This window comes from Callithrix jacchus, chromosome 1, assembly GCF_049354715.1.
Source record: "Callithrix jacchus isolate 240 chromosome 1, calJac240_pri, whole genome shotgun sequence".
Classification (NCBI taxonomy): Eukaryota; Metazoa; Chordata; class Mammalia; order Primates; family Cebidae; genus Callithrix; species Callithrix jacchus.
Window position 1 is genome coordinate 143,513,274 of NC_133502.1, and position 17,218 is coordinate 143,530,491.

Genomic DNA, 17,218 nt, shown 5'->3' on the forward strand with positions numbered 1-17,218 from the left:
GAGATTGTGCCACTGCACTCCAGTCTGGGTGACAGAGGGAGACTCCATCTCAAATAAATAAACAAGTAATATTTGCTTTCTTGCATGGCTATGAGCCATTCCGAGGATAGTTAGTTCTTGCTGCCTAACAAACCACCCCAAAATTCAATAGCTTAAAACAACAATGATATATTATTCTCATCATTCTGCAGGTCAGGAATGAAGTTCAGGCTTGCCTGGGTGATGCTTCTGTTCCACATGACAATGGCTGGGGTCCCTTCAGGTGCACTCAGCTGACAGCAGGCTAGGCTGGGCTGCAGGTGCCTGGTGGTCCTCTACATGTTCTTTTTTTCCTTGTGGCTAGAGTAGAATTCCTCACAGCATGGCGGGCCCAGGTTAGTTACCTTCTTATCTGGTGGCTGGCTTAGAAAAGTGCATCAAAGTGGAAACGGTTCCATTAAAGGTGAAGACTGAACTGATTCAGTGTCACTTGTGCTAAAGTCTTTTGTCCAAGTAAATCTGGCTAGCCAGATTCAAGGGTAGGAGGTAGACTTGACCTCTCAATTATAGATAAGGCACCTGTGTACAGGGAGTGGAGAAACAGATGAAAGTCATGTTTTGGCCAGGCACGGTGGTCTATCTGTATTCCCAGCACTTTGGGAGGCCGAGGTGGGTGGATAACCTGAAGTCGAACATTCAAGAGCAGCATGGCCAACATGGTGAAACCCATCTCTACTAAAAATACAAAAATTAGCCAGGCATGGTAACACGTACGTGTAGTCCCAGCTAGTTGGGAGGCTGAGGCAGGAGAATTACTTGAACTCAGGAAGCAGAGGTAGCAGTGAGCCAAGATCGTGCCATTGCACTCCAGTCTGCGCAACAAGAATGAAACTCTGTCTCAAAAAAAAAAAAAGAAAACTGAGGCCGGGTGTGGTGGCTATGCCTGTAATCCAAGCACTTTGGAGGCCAAGGCAGGCAGATCACCTGAGGTCGGGAGTTCAAGAGCAGCCTGACCAACATGGTGAAACCCCGTCTTAAAAAAAAAGAAAAGAAAACTGAAATTATATTAAGCACTACTCTCTCAGCCCACAGTGGAACGAAACTGAAAATCAGCTCCAAAAGGAAACTTCAAGGACTGGGCACGGTCCCTCAACCTGTAATCCCAGCACTTTGGAAGGCTGAGGCAGGCAGATCACCTGAGGTCAGGAGTTTGAGACCAGCCTGGTCAAAATGGTGAAACCCCGTCTCTACTAAAAATACAAAATGTAGCTGTGCATGGTGGCAGGCGCCTTTAATCCCAGCTACTCCATAGGCTGAGGCAGGAGAATCACTTGGAGATTGCAGTGAACTCCAGGAGAAATGAGATCACGTCATTTCTCTCCAACCTGGGCAACAAGAGGGAAACTCTGTCTCAAACAAACACACAACAATAAAAAAAACAAAAGGAGGCCGGGCGCGGTGGCTCAAGCCTGTAATCCCAGCACTTTGGGAGGCTGAGGTGGGTGGATCATGAGATCAAGAGATTGAGACCATTCTGGTCAACACGGTGAAACCCTGTCTCTACTAAAAATATAAAAAATTAGCTGGGCACGGTGGCGCGTGCCTGTAATCCCAGCTACTCAGGAGGCTGAGGCAGGAGAATTGCCTGAACCCAGGAGGCGGAGGTTGCGGCGAGCCGAGATCGCTCCATTGCACTCCAGCCTGGGTAAAAAGAGCGAAACTCCGTCTCAAAAAAAAAAAAAAAAAAGGAACCTTTAAAACCATGCAAATACACAGGAATTAAATAATCTGCTCCCAAGTGATCATTGGGTCAACAATGAAATCAAGATGGAAATTTAAAAATTCTTCTGGCCAGGCGCGGTGGCTCATGCCTGCAATCCCAGCACTTTGGGAGGTTGAGACAGGTGGATCACCTGAGGTGAGGAGCTCGAGATTAACCTGGGCAACATGGAGAAACCCTGTCTCTACTAAAAATATAAAAAATTAGCTGGATATGGTGGCATGTGCCTGTAGTCCCAGCTACTCAGGAGGCTGAGGCATGAGAATCACTTGAATCCAGGAGGGAGAGGTTGCAGTGAGCCAAAATTGTGCCATTGCACTCCAGCCTGGGTGACAGAGTGAGACTCGGTTTCAAAACTAATAATAACAGTCTGGGCACAGTGGCTCACACCTGTAATCCCAGCACTTTGGGAGGCTTAGGCAGGTGAATGACTTAAGATCAGGATTGCGAGACAAGGCTGGCCAACATGGTGAAACTCTGTCTCTACTAAAAATACAAAAACTAGCTGGGCACGGTGGCAGGAGCCTGTAATTCCAGCTACTAGGGAGCCTGAGGCAGGAGAATCACTTGAATCCAGGAAGTGGAGGTTGTAGTGAGCCGGGATCACTCCATTGCACTCCATTGCTCTTGTCCTGGGCGACAAGAGCAAAACTCCCAAGATTTTGGCTTCCACAGTGCTGGGATTACAGGTTCAAGATGACTTGCTCGGCCTATTTTTTTATTTTTTGTAGAGACAGGGTTTCGTTGTGTTGCCCAGGCTGGTCTCGAACTCCTAAACTCAAATAATCCTCTTGCCTCAACCTCTAAAAGTGTTGGGATTACAGGCACGAGCTGCTGTGCCCTGCTAGGCCCTCCCGTGCTGCTTGTCTGCTGACATTTTGAGTAGCAAAGATATAATTTTCAAATACCATAACTCAGCTTTAACAACTGTTAACTATTGGCCAGTTTTGTTTCCATCTCTCATTCATTCTCCGTCCCAGATTATTCTGAAGTAAATCATGGACATTCTATCATTTACCTGTATTTCATTTTTTTTTTTGAGACGGAGTTTTACTCTTGTTACCCAGGCTGGAGTGCAATGGTGCGATGTCGGCTCACTGCAACCTCTGCCTCCTAGGTTCAGGCAATTCTCCTGCCTCAGCCTCCTGAGTAGCTGGGATTACCGGCAGCGCCACCTTGCCCAGCTAATTTTTTGTATTTTTAGTAGAGACGGGGTTTCACCATGTTGACCAGGATGGTCTCGATCTCTTGACCTCGTGATCCACCCACCTCAGCCTCCCACAGTGCTGGGATTACAGGCGTGAGCCACCGTGCCCAGCCCCATTTACCTGTATTTCATTATGTATCTCTTTAAAAACTTCAATGTATTTAGTCGGGCGTGATGGCGCATGCCCGTAATCGCAGCTACTTGGAAGGCTGAGGCAGGAGAATTGCTTGAACCTGGGAGAAGGAGGTTGCAGAGAGCCAAGATCGGGCAACAAGAGTGAAACTCTGTCTCCAAAAAAAAAAGGAAAGAAAACTTAAAAGTACTTCCTGCCGGGAGCGGTGGCTCACGCCTGTAATCCCACCAAGTCAGGTGGATCAGGAGGTCAGGAGATCGAGACCATCCTGGTCAACATGGTGAAACCCCATCTCTACTAAAAACACAAAAAATTAGCTGGGCACGGTGGCGCGTGCCTGTAATCCCAGCCACTCAGGAGACTGAGGCAGGAGAATTGCCTGAACCCAGGAGGCGGAGGTTGTGGTGAGCCGAGATCGCTCCATTGCACTCCAGCCTGGGTAACAAGAGTGAAACTCCGTCTCAAAAAAAAAAAAAAAGTACTTCCTTTGACAAATATAATCACAGCAGCTCCCCAAAAGTTTAACAATGGTTAATGATTCCTTAGTATCATCCAGTATCCAGTCAGCATTCACATTTCCCTGATTGTCCCATGAATACTTTTTTTTTTTTTTTGAGATGGAATTTCACTCTTGTTGTCCAGGCTAGGGTGCAATGGCGAGATCTTGGCTCAGCACAACCTCCACCTCCTGGGTTCAAGCAATTTTCCTGCCTCAGCCTCCTGAGTTACTGGGCACACACCACCACGCCTGGCTAAGTTTTGTATTTTTAGGAGAGACCAGGTTTCTCCATGTTGGTCAGGCTGGTCATGTCATGTTGGTCTCAAACTCCTGACCTCAGGTGATCTGCTGGCCTTGGTCTCCCAAAGTGCTAGAATTACAGGCATGAGCCACTGCACTCAGCCATGAATGCTTTTTGTTGTGATTTGTTAAGTTGCCTCTTCAGTCATTTTAATCTGAAGATTCTCCTTCCAGCTTTTTCTTTTCCTTACATTTATTTATTTGTAGGAAACTACAAATTTATTTGTAGTTTTCCAGTGTGGATTTTGCTGCCTGATGTTGTTAAGCATGTTCCTTTCTCTCTTATATTTCCTGTAAACTGGTAGTTGGATCTAGAGCATTAATTGGATTTAGGTTTTTTAACAAGGCTAAACCAAGACGGTGCTGTGCATTCCATCAGGAGGCTCCTCAAGTCTGGTTGTCTTTCTGTCCATAATCTTTGTAAATGAGTCATCTTGCCTAACAGTGGACCCCGTGACTGGGGTCTGCTGCCACCGGGTGGTAGCAGGGTGCCATAGCCTCAGGTTCAAGGAGTAGTAAAAGAGATCCCAGAAGGCAGGACTTGTCCTCTTCACTGAACCTACAATAAATCATCATGATTCTCAAACATGATATTTCAAAGCTACTTTTATTTTATTATTCTTCTTTTTAGAGATAGTCACCCAGGCTGGAGTGCAGTGGTGCAGTCATTGCTCACTGCAGCGTCAACCTCCTGGGCTCAAGCTATCCTCCCATCTCAGCCTCTTGAGTAGTCGGGACCACTAGCACACACCACCATGGCTGGCTAGTCTTTCTTTCACTTTTTTTGTTTTGATAGAGATGGGGTCTTGCTAAGTTGTCCAGGCTGGAAGCTACTTTTAAAATAAGGTCAGGTGCTGTGGCTCACACCTGTAATCCCAGCAGTTTGGTAGGCTGAGGCGGGCAGATCACTTGAGGTCAGGAGTTTGAGGCCAACCTGGCCTAGATGGTGAAACACCGTCTCTACTACAAATACAAAAATTAGGCCGGGCGCGGTGGCTCAAGCCTGTAATTCCAGCACTTTGGGAGGCCGAGGCTGGTGGATCACGAGGTCAAGAGATCGAGACCATCCTGGTTTTTCTTTTTAGAAGAAATCCTTTTTAGAAGACCATCCTGGTTAACATGGTGAAACCCCGTCTCTACTAAAAATACAAAAAATTGGCTGGGCATGGTGGCGCGCACCTGTAATCCCAGCTACTCAGGAGGCTGAGGCAGGAGAATTGCCTGAACCCAGGAGGCGGAGGTTGCAGTGAGCCAAGATCGCGCCATTGCACTCCAGCCTGGGTAACAAGAGCGAAACTCCGTCTCAAAAAAAAAAAAAAAAAAAAAATACAAAAATTAGCAAGGCATGATGGTGCATGCCTGTAGTCTTAGCTACTCTGGAGGCCGAAGCAGGAGAATCACTTGAACCTGGGAGGTGGAAGTTGCAGTGAGTTGAGATTATACTTCCCAAGTAGCTGGGATTACAGATGCATGCCACCATCCCCAGCTAATTTTTGTATTTTTAGTAGAGACGGGATTTCACCCTGCTGGCCAGACTGGTTCAAACTCCTGACCTCTTGATCCACTCTCTCAGCCTTCCAAAGTGCTGGGATTACAGGTGTGAGCCACCGCACCTGGCCTAATGCTGTATCTTTATAGCATGAAATAATAGTTACAATTTATTAAGCCCAAGAACCTTATATCCATATCTCATTTAATTCTCACTGCACTCCAGCCTTGACAGAGTGAGACTCTGTCTCAAAAATAAATACATAAATAAAATAAAATGAAATAATGCTGCTGGGTGCTGGCTCACGCCTGTAATCCCAGCATTTTGTAAGGCTGAGGCATGAGGATTGCTTGGCTGCAGTGAACTATGATCAGCCATTGTACTCCAGCTTGGGTGATACAGCAAGACCCTATATCTAAAAAATAAAATAAAATAGTCTAATTTTTTTTTTTGAGATGGAGTCTTGCTCTGCTGCCTAGGCTGGAGTGCAGTGGTGCAATCTTGGCTCACTGCAAACTCCAACTCCTGGGGTCAAGCTATTCTCCGACCTCAGCCTCCCGAGTAGCTGGGATTACAGGTGCGAACCACCATGCCCAGCTAATTTTTATATTTTTAGTAGAGACAGGATTTCACCATGCTGGCCAGGCAGGTCTTGAACTCCTGACCTCATAATCTGCCTGCCTCAGCCTCCCAAAGTGCTAGGATTACAGGCGTGAGCCATGGCCCTGGCCTAATGCTGTGTCTTTATAGCATGAAAGAATAGTTACAATTTATTAAGCTCTTGAGACTTAGGAATTCTCAAAAAAAAAAAAAGAGAGAGAAAAAGAAAAAAATTGATTAAGCTCAGGAACCTTATATCCATATCTCATTTAGTTCTCACAACAGCTGGAAATATTAAACTGTGGTGTGCATGTTTTGTAAAACAGTGGTGATGCTGGAGTTTGATGTCAAGACTTGTTGACGTCAAGACAACATAAAAACCATTTATGGACCCTTTTTTTTTTTTTTAAGACAGAGTTTTGCTCTTGTTTCCCAGGCTGGAGTGGAATGGCGTGATCCCGGCTCACCGCAACCTCTGCCTCCTGGGTTCAAGCAATTCTCCTGCCTCAGCCTCCTGAGTAGCTGGGACTATAGGCGTGTGCCATCATGCCCAGCTAAGTTTTGTATTTTTAGTAGAGGCAGGGTTTCACCACATTGACCAAGATGGTCTCGATCTCTTGACCTCGTTATCCACCCGCCTCGGCCTCCCAAAGTGCTGGGATTATAGGCGTGAGCCACCGCGCCCGGCCGTACCCATCTTTTTTTGTGGTCTATATTGGAGTCACTTGTCCTTCCTGTCTCCACCCTACATGCCCTTATAGTGGTGCTGTTATTTTTTCTCTTTGTCTCACACCCCTTCATTGCCATCCATTTTCCCTGGGAGACTGAACTTTCTCTTTAGTATCTTTTTTTTTTTTTTTTTTTTTTTTTTTGAGACAGAGTCTTGCTCTGTTACCCAGGCTGGTGCGCAATGGTGCAATCTTGGCTCACTGTAACCTCTGCTTCTTGGGTTCAAGCCATTCTCTTGCTTCAGCCTCCCAAGTAGCTGGGACTACAGCCATGCAACACCATGCCTGGCTAATTTCTGTATTTTTAGTAGAGACAGGTTTCACCATATTGGCCAGGATTGTCTCAAACTCCTGACCTCGAGTGATCCACCCGCCTTGGCCTTCCAAAGTGCTGGGATTATAGGCATGAGCCACCACGCCCAGCCTTTAGTATCTTTTTATTTTTTTTGAGAGAGAGTTTGGCTCTGTCACTCACTGCAGCCTTAACTTCGCTGGCTCAAGGAATCCTCTAGCTTCAGCTTCTTGAGTAGCTGGGACCACAGATATGACCTACCACGCCACGCTAATTTTTAGAAAATTTTTGTAGAGACGGGTTTTTGCCATGTTGCCCAAGCTGGTCTAAACTTCTGACCTCAAGCAATTCTGCTACTGCCTTGGTCTCCTAAAGAGCTGGGATTACAGGTGTGAGCCATGCGCATAGCCTGCCTTTGGTATCTTTAAATCCTTCCTGACTTAGTAAGTAGTCCAGTGCACTGTGATGTTTCACAATGACCAAATCGCATAATAACGCATTTCTCAGACTTGTCCTCCTCATTAAGTGGCTCTTGGCTGTACATTAAAATGACTCTTAAAAAGTCCCAGCTGAGGCTGGGCACAGTGGCTCACACCTGTAATCCCAGCACTTTGGGAGGGCAAGGTGGTGAATTACGAGGTCAGGAAATCAAGACCATCCTGGCCAACATGATGAGACCCTGTTTCTACTAAAAATAAAAAAAATAGCCGGGCATGGTGGCCTGAACCTGTAGCCCCAGCTACTCAGGAGGCTGAGGCAGGAGACTCACTTGAACCCAGGAGGTGGAGGTTGCAGTGAGCTGAGATCGTGCCATTGCACTCCAACCTGGGCAACGAGAATGAAACTCTGTCTCAAAAAATAAAATACAAAATAAAATATAACTCCTGCTGAGGGTGTCTTCTGTGCCTGCTGGAATTCTCATCCTCTTTACTTTCTTACCTTTTGCTTTCTCCTAGCTCTGATTTAGTGAAGCCAGCACCCCAGAACTTCACTGAAAGGTCATCAATCTCCATCTGTTCCATACAATGTCTAATTCTCAGTTCTTACCCTTTTTTTTTTTTTTTTTTAAAGACGGGGTTTCACCATGTTGGTCAGGCTGGTCTTGAACTCCCAACCACAGGTGATCCACCCGCCTTGGCCTCCAAAGTGCTTGGATTACAGGCATGAGCCACCACGCCCGGCCCTTACCTTACTTTTAATCTGCTGGCAGCTTTCAGTGCTCTCCTCTTGTGGCACTTCCTTTACCAGGTTTCCCAGTGGTTGTCCTTGTACCTTCTACTCCTGACCTCATCACGGTGCCATTTCCCAGTGTTCAAGTCACAAACTTCTCTATTGCTACTCTTTTCCTGTTCATCTCATCCACCTCCACACTGACAACTCCCCAGTCTATGTCTCTAGTTCCAACCTGACCCCAGAGTTTCAGAATCTTACATCTAGCTGCCTACTTGACATGGCAAAACTAATAGACCTTCTTCCTTCCCTAACCCTACATCCTACCATTGGAGTCAAAGGCATCACTGTTTGCCCAGCTGTTCAGCTCAAAAGCCTTGGAGCTTTCCTTGAGTTCTCACTTCTCAATTCCCAAAATCCAATCCCTCAGAAACTCCTGTGGATTCTTTCTTTAGAATACATCCAGGATTTAGGCTGGTTTGGTGGCTTACACCTGTAATCCCAGCACTTTGGGATGCCAAGGCAGGAGAATTACTTGAGCCCATGAGTTCGAGATTGCAGTGAGCTATGATCATACTGCTGCCCTTCAGCCTGGGTGACAGAGCAAGAATCCTGTCTCTAAAAAAATTTAAAAATTAAAAATGGAAACAGCCATCTATCCAGGATCTCAACAACTTTTCCCCATCCACTGCTGCCACCTAAATCCAGGCAAGCAGGCTGGGTGCGGTGGCTCAAGCCTGTAATCCCAGCACTTTGGGAGGCCGAGGCATGTGGATCACAAGGTCAAGAGATCGGGACCATCCTGGTCAACATGGTGAAACCCCGTCTCCACTAAAAATACAAAAATTAGCTGGGCATGGTGGCGCGTGCCTGTAATCCCAGCTACTCAGGAGGCTGAGGTAGGAGAATTGCTTGAACCCAGGAGATGGAGGTTGCGGTGAGCCGAGATCGCGCCATTGCACTCCAGCCTGTGTAACAACAGCGAAACTCCGTCTCAAAAAAAAAAAAAAAAAAAAATCCAGGCAAGCAATAGCTTTCCTGACTGGTCTTATGGCTTAAGCTCTTCCCCCGTCCAGTCTATTTTCCATACCCCTGCCTACCAGTCACTTAAAATGTGAATCACAGGGCTGGCAGAGTGGCTCATGCTTGTAATTCCAGCAGTTTGGGAGGCCAAGGTGGGCAGATCACTTGAGATTGGGAGTTTAAGACCAGCCTGACCAATATGGTCTCTTCTATATAGAGATTCAAATGATGTCTCTACTAAAAATAGAAAAATTAGCTAGGCGTGGTGGCAGGTGCCTCTAGTCCCAACTACTTGGGAGGCTGAGGCATGATAACCACTTGAACCTGGGAGGCAAAGGGTGCAATAAGCTGAGATCACACCGTTGCACTCCAGCCCGGCCTACAAAGCAAAACTCTCTCAAAAAAAAAAAAAAAAAAAAAGATTCAACTGAAAACTGAAACTGGGTAATTTATAAACAAAGAAGGTTTAATTGACTCACTGTTCCACCTAGCTGGGAGGCCTCAGGAAACTTACAATCATGGCAGAAGGGGTAACAGGCATGTCTTACATGGCAGCAGGAGAGAGAGAGAGCGTTTAAGAGCACAGGAAATACTACCATTTATTTATAAAACCATCAGACATAGTGAGAATTCACTCACTCTCAGGAGAACAGCATGGGGGAAACTGCCCCATGATCCAATCGCCTCCCACCAGTTCTCTCCCTCAACACCTGGGGATTGCAATTCAAGATGACATTTTGTGGGGACACAAAGCCTGACCATCGCTCTCCATCTCACCTACTAGAAGGTAAGCTTTGTGGGAGCAAGGACTTGTAGGCACCCAGTAAATATTTAGTGGTTAGATTAATGAGTGAGTGGTATCACTTTCTTCTCTGTCTCCACACACAGCAAGTGCTTGGTATGTGTTTGCCCAGTGGAGACCCTTGGAATCTGGCTTTGATTCTGAAAGGAGGGTGGGCCACCTTGCCTTGAGGGTGGAAAGTGTGTAGACTCAGTGAGATTCCCCAAGGACTCTGCATACCCCTCTTGAGGTGTTGTGGCCATGGGGTTGAGGCTTCAGGGGCTGGTCAGCAAGTCTTACTATGGAGGCCACAGCCATTTCTTGGCCTAACCCCACATTTTTGTCCTTTACTGCAGTTCTACATACATCCCAGCATCCTCTACTGGCCCTGCTGTTGGGAGTCAGACCCCAGGAAGCTTTGCTGTGCAGAACTCATGGCAAGGAGGGTTCTAATGTAGCTGTCACAAAGGCAAGGGGACCAAGTACACAACCAAGGCCACACAGCCAGGCCCAAAGTGCCTGGCCAGCCAGCCCATGTGGTTCCAATGCACTGACCTGAACCTTCCTGACCTTCGACCTGCTGCCTCGCCTTAACCTAGAAATACTCCCTCAGAATGAACAGATTGGGCCTTCCATCCTCCAATCCAGCTTCAGATATTCTGGAAATCCCTGCTGTCAGGAGCAACTTCTGAACTGAGAGTTAAAATTGTTTCAAGATTGTTTGTATCCAAGGAGTGTGACCTGTGGGCTCTGGCACCATACAAAATGACCCTCCAGGTGACCCCTCCTCTGGTGGTCTTGGCTCTCAGGCACATACAGCATTGCAGCTGAGTTGGAATGGGGAGACAGGAAAGATTGCTTTTTTCCATGGTGACTCTAGTTGCTCATTCAGTCACATGTCATTAAAAATATATTGAACTTGCTGGGTGTGGTGGCTCACACCTGTAATCCAAGCACTTTGGAGGCCAAGGTGGGCGGATCACCTGAGGTCGGGAGTTCAAGACCAGCCTGACCAACATGGTGAAACCCCGTCTTAAAAAAAAAAAATAAAAAATAAAACGTAAAAAATTAAAAATTTAAAAAAAAAGAAAAAATATATTGAGCTCTTGGCTGAGTGCAGTGGCTCACACCTGTAATCTGAGCATCTTGGGAGGCCGAGGTGTGTAGATCACCTGAGGTCAGGAGTTTCAGACTAGCCTGGCTGACATGGCGAAACCCTGTCTCTACTAAAAATATGAAAAATTAGCTGAGTGTGGTGGTGGGCGCCTGTAATCCCAGCTACTTGGAGGCTGAAGCAGGAGAATCGCTTGAACCTGGGAAGCTGAGGTCATGCCACTGTACTCTAGCCTGGGCAACAAGAGCAAAACTTCGTCTCAAAAATATATATGTGTGTGTGTGTGTGTGTGTGTGTGTATAGAGAGAGAGAGAATGAGAACGCTCTGGAGAGAGTAGATTTATTTATTTATTTATTTATTTATTTTGAGCAGTGTCTCCCTCTGTCACCCAGGCTGGAGCGCAGTGGTGCTTGATCATGGGTCACTGCTGCAGCTTCCACCTCCCTGGCTCTGGTGGTCCTCCCTCCTCAGCTTCCCAAGTAGCTGGGACTACGGGAGTCTGCCAGCATGCCCTGCTAATTTTTGTATTTTTTGTAGATACCAGGTTTTGCCATGTTTCCCAGTCTGGAGAGTAAATCTTAAATGTTTTCACCATACACACAAAAAATAACTATGTGAGGTGATGGATATGTTAATTAGCTTGATCGTGGTAATCATTTTACAATATATACATATATCAAACATGTTGAATACTGTAAATTTGTATGCATTTTATTTGTCAATTGTACTTCAATAAAGCTAGAAAAATGCATTGACTATGTGTGGTGGGATAAAATTTTTTGAGATATGTAACAATATCCCTTTCTTTGTGTAGGTTATCACCTTCTCCTCAATTCATCCTCCTTATCCCCATCACTAACTCTATTCAAGGTGCTGCCTTTTACTTTTCCCTTATTTTATTTATTTTTTGAGATAGAGTCTCGCTCTGTTGCCTAGGCTGGAGTGCAGTGGCATGATCTCAGCCTACTGCAACCTCTGCCTCTGGGGTTCAAGCAATTCTGCCTCAGCCTCCTGAATAACTGGGATTACAGGTGAGTACAACCATGCCCGGCTAATTTTTGTATTTTTAGTAGAGATGGGGTTTCACCATGTTGGCCAGGTTGGTCTTGAACTCCTGAGTTGAGGCTGAGACAGGAGAATTGCTTGAGCCGGGGAGGCAAAGGTTGCAGTGAGCCAAGATTGCGCCCTTGCACTCCAGCCTGGGTGACAGAGGAAGACTCTGTCTCAAAAAGAGTCAAAAAAACAGGCTGGGCGCGGTGGCTCAAACCTGTAATCCCAGCACTTTGGGAGGTCGAGGTGGGTGGATCACGAGGTCAAGAGATTGAGACCATCCTGGTCAACATGGTGAAACCCCATCTCTACTAAAAATACAAAAAATTAGCTGGGCACGGTGGCACGTGCCTGTAATCCCAGCTACTCAGGAGGCTGAGGTAGAAGAATTGCCTGAACCCAGAAGGCGGAGGTTGCAGTGAGCCGAGATTGTGCCATTGCACTCCAGTCTGGGTAACAACAGCAAAACAACATCTTAAAAAAATAAAAAAGAAAAGACGAAGGAGAAGTAATGGAAATAGAGACCTTGGTAGTATATGGAGGGACAAGCCTTACTTTCTGGACAGGGTTCCCAGGAACAAAGCTGAAGCTTGGTAATTTCTTTACCCCAAGGAAGAACAGCCTGATTCCCACACTCTTAGATGTGGCACAGATCTCATGAGACTTGAGAAAAAAAACAAACATAAACACATAAATAAATAAATAAATGTGGCACAGAGGGGAAGAGAGAGAGCTTCTGGGCCTGAGGGGTCCTACTGTCAGAATGAGAGAAATGGCAGGAACCACTGGCCTGGGCTGATGCCCAAAGGCCAGATGCCCACCTCCAACATCTTTATACTAGAAAAGCCTGCAGAGCTTAGGTTTAATGTTGTTGGGGAGAACTATGGGGTGGACTCCAGAAAGCAGAGATTAAGTTTCTGCTCCTTGGGCAGAAGGGGAATTCCAGCTCAAACTGAAGCTAGGGATTTTTTTCTTTATTATTCTTTTTTCTTTTTTTTTTTTTTCACAAAAGCACTTTTTATTTGAGGCAAAGAGAAGTCTTGCTGAAAGGATTACAGTTCCAAGCAGTCAAAACTCAGCTGTTAGTGGCACCATTTTGACTTGGCAGATTTTGCTTCTCTTTGGTCAGAAAGGGTATTCAGGTTGTACTTTCCCCAGTGGGGCAAAGAGAAGGGCAAAGCAAACTGGAAGAGACTTCTACTCTATGGGCAGGCCTCGTGAGATCCAACATCAAGCCAGACACGCTCTTGCTGGCCACTCTATAAGCTGCTGTCCCACTGCTGAATGACACAGGCTATACTACATTTGCAAGGAAAAAAATGAGGCAGGAAACACAGGTATAGGTCACTCAGGGATGAGCAGGCATCCACAGCTTCAAAACTCTTCATGGAAGGGGTAATCCTTGTGGGAGACAGTGCTCACCAAGGCATAGACCCTCCAGTTCCTGTTGTAGCCGAGTAAGGTGGTCATATCCTCGCTGCTCAGTTCAAAGTCAAAGACCTTATAGTTCTCAGCAATGCGTTCTGGTGTCACAGACTTGGGGATCACCACCGAGTTCCTCTGCATGGGGAACCGGATCAGCACCTGAGCTGTGGTTTTATTGTGCTTGTCTGCGATCGCCTTGATCCTGGGATCCTCCAGGAGGGAAGGGTCCTTGGGCTTGGCCCAGGGCCTGTCGGGAGAGCCTAGGGGGCTGTAGGTGGTCACCACGATGCCTTTGGACTGGCAGTACTGGATTAACTTCTCCTGAGTGAGGTATGGGTGGCACTCAATCTGGTTAGCTGCAGGCTTATACTTTAAGCCAGGTTTGTTTAAGATCCTCTCCACCTGGAGATGGTTGAAGTTGGAGATGCCAATAGCTTTCACCAGCCCTTCATCCACCAGTTCTTCCATGGCCGCCCACATGTCCAGAATGTTGGTGTCACTGGGAATCACGTTGCCTGACTCATCCAATGGGAAAAATTCCTTCCCAGGCTTAAAGCCAGTTGGCCAGTGAATAAGGTAGAGGTCCAGGTAGTCCAGCTTCAGGTCGTTGAGCGTCTTCAGGCAGGCTCCTTTCACCAGGCCCTTCTCATGGTACGTGCACCACAGCTTGCTGACGATGAACAGCTCCTCACGCTTCACCACCTGCTCCTTGAGCTTCTCCTGAATGGCTACCCCCACCTCATTCTCATTGTGGTACACATGGGCACAGTCGATGTGGCGGTACCCAACGTCGATGGCCACCTTCACAGCCTCGGTCACTTGGCCTGGAGGGGACTTCCAGGTGCCCAGCCCGAGGATGGGCATCTTGGTGCCGTTGTAGAGCACGAGGTGGCCCGCCATTGCTGCTGCGCTCCCCAGACCCCCACCCAGAACCGTACCTCTTTTTTTTTTTGAGACGGAGTTTCGCTGTTGTTACCCAGACTGGAGTGCAATGGCATGATCTCGATCTCAGTTCACTGCAACCTCCGCCTTCTGGGTTCAAGCAATTCTCCTGCTTCAGCCTCCCTAGTAGCTGGGACTACAGGGGCACACCACCACGCCCAGCTAATTTTTGTGTTTTTTTAAGGAGAGATGGGGTTTCACCCTGTTGACCAGGATGGTCTCTATCTCTTGACCTCGTGATCCACCCGCCTTGGACTTCCAAAGTGCTGGGATTATAGGTGTGAGCCACTGCGCCTGGCCTATGATTTTTTTCTTAACACCACCAGCCCACTGAAGCTGGGTTTTTACCCATACAAGTCATAATTCACAAAGAAAGTTTATTGAGCTTTGGCAATAAACTGTCAGTCACACAGACACGGTCTCTGGCCTCTAGCATTCAGAGTCTTGTTTGGAGGCTGAGCGTGGTGGCTCACACCTATAATCCCAGCACTTTGGGAGGCTGAGGTGGGCGGATCATGAGGTGAAGAGATCGAAACCATCCTGGCTAACACGGTGAAACCCCATCTTTACTAAAAATACAAAAATTAAAATCTGGGCATGGTGGTTCATGCCTGTAATCCCAGCACTTTGGGAGGCCAAGGAGGGCGAATCACAAGGTCAGGAGTTCGAGACCCGCCTGGCCGATATGGTGAAACCCTATCTCTACTAAAAATACAAAAAAATTGGCCAGAAGTGGTGGTGCCTGCCTGTAATCCCAGCTACTTGGGAGGCTGAGGCAAAATAATCATTTGAGGGTCGGGCGCGGTGGCTCACGCCTGTAATCCCAGCACTTTGGGAGGCCAAGGTGGGTGGATCACGAGGTCAAGAGATCGAGACCATCCTGGTTAACATGGTGAAACCCCATCTCTACTACAAATACAAAAAACTAGCTGGGCACGGTGGCGTGTGCCTGTAATCCCAGCTACTCAGGAGGCTGAGGCAGGAGAATTGCCTGAACCCAGTAGGCGGAGTTTGCGGTGAGCTGAGATTACGCCATTGCACTCCAGCCTGGGTAACAAGAGAAACTCCATCTCAAAAAAAAAAAAAAAAAAAAAAAAAGAATCATTTGAATCGGGATGTGGCGGTTGCAGTGAGCCAAGATCATGCCATTACACTCCAGCCTGGGTGACAGAGCATGACTCCGTCTCAAAAAAAAAAAAATCTTGTTTGGGGGACCCATGTTGAACCAACTGGCCATGCACCATGCACCTTGCTGCTAAGTGGACCACTGGAGGGTGTATGTGAGGCTGTAGGATCAGAGAGGTGAAGTATGCACTCTCCTAGGACCTATATCTCAGGCTTTGCAGATTCAGAAGATACTGATTTTGGGGTGCTCACAGCAGTCATGACACTCCTAGAGCTTGTCAATTAATTCACATGAGAATGACAGACCTTTCAGGGCTGGCTGCTGTCAACTCCCAGAAGGCTGCTTGTTGTAGAGAGCGCAGAGCAGGGCAAGGTTCAGGGATGTTGTTCCATCCTTCCCTCAGGCCCTGAAAGGGCTCAGACCTGGAGAACTGTCCCTGTGGCACCCTGATGCTCAATGTCTCCTCCGGTGACAAGTCCTTTACCAAAGGGACTGAACCCACAGTGCTCCTTTCTTAAAGTTGATCCTTTTTTCCTCTGGGCTCCATGCAGGTCCCTTTCCTTCTCCACTTTTGTTACCAGCAATTTGCAGTTTCCTGGATTTGTTTCCTGTGTTCTCTGATAACTATGTTACTGGAAAGGGGTCCTGATGCAGACCCCAAAAAAAGAGGATTCTCGGATCTCACGCAAGAAAGAATTCAGGGCGAGTCAGCAGAGTGAGTGAAAGCGTTTATTAGGAAAGTAAAGGAATGAAAGAATGCCTACTCCACAGACAGAGCAGCCCTGAGGGTGGCTGGTTGCCCATTTTTATGGTTATTTCTTGATGATATGCTAAACAAGGGATAGATTAATTCATTCCTCCTTTTCTAGACCATATGTGGTAACTTCCTGACATTGCCATGGCATTTGTGACAGTTGGCACAGCGAAGTATCATGGTGCTGGTAGGATTGTACCAGTCAAGACACCCAGAGGTCACTCTTATCGCCATCTTGGTTTTGGGGGGTTTTAGCCGGCTTCTTTCCTGCAACTTGTTTTATCAGCAAGGTCTTTAAGACCTGTATCTTCCGTTGACCTATCTCATCCTGTGGCTTAGTAGGCCGTAACCTTCTGGGAATGCAGCCCAGTAGGTTTCAGCTTTATTTAACCCAACTTTATTCAAGATGGAGTTGCTCTAGTTCAAACGCCCTGACAATTATGCCTTCTTAGTTACGTGCTTTCTATTCTCTTGGTTAAGGTTTCTTCGAGACGGAGTTTCGCTGTTGTTACTCAGACCATCGTATCCAATGGCACGATCTCGACTCAACGCAACCTCCGCCTTCTGGGTTCAAGCAATTCTCTGGGTTCAATGCAATACCACCATGCCCAGCTAATTTTTGTATTTTTAGTAGAGACGGGGTTTCACCATGTTGACCAGGATGTTCTTGATTTCTTGACCTCGTGATCCACCCACCTCGGCCTCCCAAAGTGCTGGGATTATAGGCGTGAGCCACCGCACCGGCCGTTCGTTTGTTTTTGAGACAGGTTCTCACTCTGTTGCGCAGCTAAAGTGCAGTGGCATGATGTTGACTCACTGCAACCT

At 47.0% G+C, this 17,218-nt stretch overlaps 1 pseudogene across 1 annotated transcript; it reads right to left on the reverse strand.

Moving 5' to 3' along the window:
• Positions 1-13,116: 13,116 nt before the first annotated feature.
• On the reverse strand, positions 13,117-14,495 carry LOC100409066 (aldo-keto reductase family 1 member B1 pseudogene; annotated as a pseudogene). The gene has a single exon (XR_013526842.1). The product of XR_013526842.1 is annotated as an aldo-keto reductase family 1 member B1 pseudogene (transcript).
• Between the last annotated feature and the right edge of the window lie 2,723 nt (positions 14,496-17,218).